This window comes from Urtica dioica, chromosome 1 (assembly GCF_054948205.1).
Source record: "Urtica dioica subsp. dioica isolate 48M chromosome 1, U.dioica_male_clone48M_v1_H2, whole genome shotgun sequence".
Lineage (NCBI taxonomy): Eukaryota > Viridiplantae > Streptophyta > Magnoliopsida > Rosales > Urticaceae > Urtica > Urtica dioica.
In genome coordinates this window covers 14,450,278-14,455,503 of record NC_142756.1, presented here as the reverse complement: position 1 = coordinate 14,455,503, position 5,226 = coordinate 14,450,278, and the positions used below count along the sequence as shown (strand labels likewise).

Below are 5,226 nucleotides of genomic sequence, written 5' to 3'. Positions count from 1 at the left end.
TAATTTTTTCAATTCGACTTCAAATAACATAAAATTCATAATTTCATCTTTATAGTTCTTCGTCCCTTAGCAATAACTCTTAATAATTGTTAATTTTCTCTTTCTTCGTTTAGCGAAATCAATGTCCAATCCAAGTAGAGATTGGATCACCGAGAACAATCGGTTGTCCTTGCAGTATAAAATCGGAGTTAATGAATTTATCCGCGCTGCAAGAAGATTTCCGAACGATAATTACGAATATCGATGTCCATGCAAGCCTTGCAACAACGTGAGATGGCACGACATTGGGGTTGTAAGGCATCATCTGCTAAACAAAGGGTTTACCCCGAGCTACACAGAATGGTATCATCATGGCGAGGTCGTGCATTCCGTCGGTCATCTTGAAGAAGTCCCCATCGGAGAAACAACCCAGAGAGGAGTAGGAGGAATACATGCTGCTGTGGAGGATATAAGAGATCACGAGGATTTCGATGGTGTTACGGAGCCGGCTCCGAGCGATGTGCGTGCGGAGGAGCAAGTGGAAGACTTGTTCACTGAGTTGGAAGCGGAATTGTACCCTGGATGCAAGGAGTTTTCGTCGTTGTCATTCTTGGTTCAGTTGATGCACCTTAAAGTCACGAACCATTGGACGAACAAGTCGTTCACAGAACTGCTGCAGCTTTTGAGGAAGTCTCATCCAGCCGGTAATCGAATACCGGAGAAGCACTACGAGGCAAAAGCAAAGCTGAAGCGTTTTGGCATGGGATACGAGATGATCGACACGTGCATTAATGACTGTGTCCTATTCCGAAAACATTTCGCGAACGTCGACGTGTGCCCAATATGTAACGAGAGTAGATGGAAGCCAACTGGTAAGAAGATACCGTAAAAGATATTGCGATATTTTCCCTTGAAAGATCGATTGAAGCGACTGTACGCATCTCGACACACGGCGCTTCATATGCAGTGGCACGAAAGAGATCGCGTCAGGGAAGGTGGCGTTCTACGACATCATGCGGATGGTACAGCGTGGAAGAATTTGGACGAGAGATACCTAGGTTTTGCTGCAGAGCCTCGGAACGTGCGGCTTGGGCTAGCTGCGGATGGATTCAACCCGTTTGGGGATATGAACCTATCATACAGCATGTGGCATGTAGTATTTACGGCGTACAACTTGCCGCCTTGGTTGTGCATGAAGAAAGAGTACCTGATGCTCACGCTTCTGATCCCGGGGCCTCATTCACCAGGAAAAGATATGGACGTTTTTTTGCAGCCTGTGGTTGAAGAGCTGAAAGAACTGTGGGAGAATGGAGTCCGCGTTCGTGATGGAGCCAAAGATGAAGTGTTTCGGTTGCGTGCCGCGTTACTTTGGACGATAAACGATTTTCCGGCTAGATCGTATTTATCGGGATGGAGCGGCCAGGGGTATCTCGCTTGCCCTACGTGCAACTTTGACACGCCGTCCCTAAAAGTCAGAAACAGGATCGTCTACTACGACCATCGTCGGTTCTTAAAAAGGCATCACCGATTGAGGAAAAGCAACGATCATTACAAAGATAAGCACGAGAAACGAAATAAACCCGAGAAGTTGACTTCGCAAGACATACTCGCTCAGTTGGCTGGTGTTTCTTGCACGACTACTGGCAAACACGCTGCCGCTGTAGGCAAAAAACGAAAGCGAGCTGAGTGCGAACTGAATTGGACCAAGAAAAGCATCTTTTACGAGTTGCCGTACTGGTTTGAGTCGCAGTTGAAACACAACATGGACGTGATGCACGTAGAGAAGAACCTGAAGTCGACCCCACCACCTCAGCCTCGATTCCGTTGACAATAGAATTGTCAAATATCGATCGTCTGAATCATCGACATGAAATCGAAGATGCTGAGCTAGTAAATATCGTTGACAATGGTGAGGAAGACGATGATGATCATGAGGAATGCATCGTTTTTTAGGGAGAAGATGTTGATGTTGATGTTGATGTTGATGTTGATGACGATGAATGAGAACTATCTATGTAACCTTGGTTTTCCTCCGCCATATGTGAGGTTTTATAATAAAATATATCCGTGGTGTCACCCACGTTTTTGTATGATGTTGTTCCCTTTTGTTTTGTGATGTATGTTCACAAATGTTGTTTTATTTTATATGATGTCAATTTACAAATGTTGTTTTCATTTTATAGGATGTCGACCGCTTCAGGTTCAGGTGGAGATTCGCCACAGAGACAGGATTCTCAAGGTCCGCCACAGGAACCTGATTCCCAAGGTCCTAAGAAATCAAGGGGACCAACAACCGGCTCGACGTCGGCGCGAGCAACACAGGTGCGAATGTGGTCAAGTGGGACCCAATAAACCAAACATTCTATCAAGAGATAAGGAAAGAAAATAAAAAGGTTGGACTATTTAACAACCGCCTCGGTGCTTTGGTGAAAGCACATATCCCGCCTACGACTCGTGATTGGAGTGAAGTGACGCCCCAGACGTTGGCTGCTATTTTGAGTGCACTTCATTCCGAGTTCAGATTTGTGTACACGGATCCTGACACCGACGAGGATCTGCCTGCGGATTGCTATCAGAATACGATTGATCAGGCTATCATTCGAAATGCCAAGATCAGGCGACGCAACCAGAAGTCCAAGCTATCAGAGAAGTTTAGGTTGGAGTTTTGAGGGAGCAAAGAAAACGCTAAGGCGGAAACACCACCGGGATATAAGAAAGAGGATTGGGAGGCGGTGGTAGACGAGTTCGCAACTGACGATTGCAAGGTACGTAATGCATGATTGTAATAATTCACAATATCTTTATCAGATTGAATAATGACAAAATTAAATATTTGCAGAAAAAGTCTAATCGCAACAAGGAGAATTCGAAGAAGAAGAAGACGAGGTCGACTCAATGATCTCTTTCTTTCTTGGCTCATCGTCATTTGAACGTAAGTAGGGATGGCAATTTGACCCGTTACCCGCGTTCCGGCCCGTTACCCGATATATACGGGTCGGGTAATACCCGTTCTTTTTTGGTAAACAGGTAATACCCGTTAGAGTTTTAACGGGTCCGGGTACGGGTAACGGAATAGTCATCCCGTACCCGGTTACCCGGGACCCGACCCGTTAACTTTTAAATATTTAAAAAGATAACAAATTTTAATATGTTGCAATGAAGATGACCAAATTTACAATGAAAATGATCAATTTGCAATGAAGACTTCTTTTGTATTTTTATTTATTTATTTTAAATTTTAATGTTCTTTATATTGTAGTAGCATTTTGATATTTTTCACCTAAATTTTATTATTTTTAAATTTTATATTGTTGATGGATTTTTATTATATAAACGGGTCTACCCGACCCGCTACCCTTTTTTTAAACCGGGTAAATGGGTAACGGGTCCAATATTTTTAACCCGCTTACCCGGCGGGTATCCCCGTTACCCGGTCCGTTTCAAAATCCGGGTAAACGAGTCCGGGTAACGGGTAAAAAATTATAACGGGTACGGGTAACGGAATAGGTGTACCCGACTTTACCCGTACCCGTTGCCATCCCTAAACGTAAGTTATTCTAATTTTGAAATACTTAATTTGAAATAAATTGAATACTTATATTTTCATAACAATTGCAGAGTAAGGATGATGGGACTTTGGGCTCCGCGTTAACGACGTGGGAGCAAAAACACCATAATAGAAAAGGTGAATGGACGACAGATTGGGCGAGACGAGCACATGTAAGTCATATGTGATAATTACGATTACGTTACTTACATAATAATTAATTTTTAATAATTTTTCTTATGTGTAAAGGCGCGGATAGTTACTCTACTGGCGGATCTTCAGCGACAAGCAGAAGAGCAAGGCGTAGTCTTTAACCAGGACGACGCAGAGGAGCACGCGATGCTAGAAATTCGCGGGAACCGTCAAGATTGGTACGTTGGAATAGGTCCAGCGGTCCCGAGATCATCTTGGGCTATTGCTCAAGCTCAGGACGAAAGCTCGTCGTCAGGCTCAGGCTCGTCGCGGCGCCGCGTTCCAGATTCAGTGGTTGGCGAGCTCCATGCTCAGGTGGCGGCACAACAACTCGCTATGGATGAGATGAGGCGAGCCCAACAACAGCAGATGGAGGAGATGCAGCGACAACTGTTCGCGTTCACGCAGCAGTTTTCGCCCTTGCCTCAGATGTCGTCCGGCACGATGCCACAGATGCCTCAGATGTCGCCCGGCATGTTGCCACGGATGCCTCAGACGACGCCGTCGCCTCAAATGCACCCGTCTCCTCAGACAACGCCGCCATCAGTTTCAATGGCAGATGCTCAGACGACGCCGCCAGCTTCATCAGAATTCCAGCGAGAGCGTACGAGCGGCAGTGCACGAGGAGGTAGCAGCAGTTCCGGAGGAAGATTTGGCGGAAGAGGGAGTAAAACATTCAAGGAGTGGTTTACAAACCGAGGAAAATGAAAGGGAAAAGAATGAACATTTTTTTTAATTATTTGTCGTACATTATAATAATTATTGTAATCGAACAACAAATGTTTAGTTTTTATTATTATTATGAATATTAATTAATGAATTTTCTAATTAATAAACTATTTAGTAAGTATTATTTTATTATAATCATAGAATTTATAAGCATAATAAACCAAAAAAAAAACTATCGGGTGCGACTATCCGCACCCGAAAATTGAGCGGGTAGACCTTTGGGTGCGGCTTGTCGCACCCAAAGGTCAACATTCCCCGCCACATAATGGCGGGAAGGCTATTGGGTGCGACTTCGCGGGAAAGCCATTGGGTGCGACTTGTGGCACCCAAAAATTTGGCGGGTTGGCCAATGGGTGCGACTAGTCACACCCAAAGGTTTGGCGGGTAGGCCTTTGGGTGCGAAAAGTCGCACCCAATGGCCTTCCCGTGGACTTTTTCGCACATCTTTTCTGACTTATGGGTGCGAATTTGGGTGCGGAAAACCGCACCTAAAAGTCATGACCATCGGGTGCGACTTTTCGCACCCATCACCTTTAGGTGCGAACTTTCGGGTGCGACAAAGTCGCACCTAAAGGTATCATTGGGTGCGACTTTTGAATTTTAGGTGCGAAAAAAGTCGCACCCAATGATGTTTTTTGTACTAGTGAATTCACTGGTTTGAAGCGGGAGAAAATAATCTCGAGAAAACAGATTTTATCTGAGACACAACAGAGGCTATCAAGAAAATTTGTGATCGAATGGGAACTGCCCAAAGTCGACAGAAAAGTTACGCCGATAAG

At 44.7% G+C, this 5,226-nt stretch overlaps 1 long non-coding RNA gene across 1 annotated transcript; it reads left to right on the top strand.

Annotated features, from left to right (window-relative positions):
* The first annotated feature begins 2,816 nt into the window (after window positions 1-2,816).
* Window positions 2,817-3,857, top strand: LOC149407393 (uncharacterized). Its single transcript, XR_016296686.1, has 3 exons — window positions 2,817-2,911; window positions 3,598-3,699; window positions 3,776-3,857. It is a non-coding gene; the product is annotated as an uncharacterized LOC149407393 (long non-coding RNA).
* The last annotated feature ends 1,369 nt before the right edge of the window (window positions 3,858-5,226 follow it).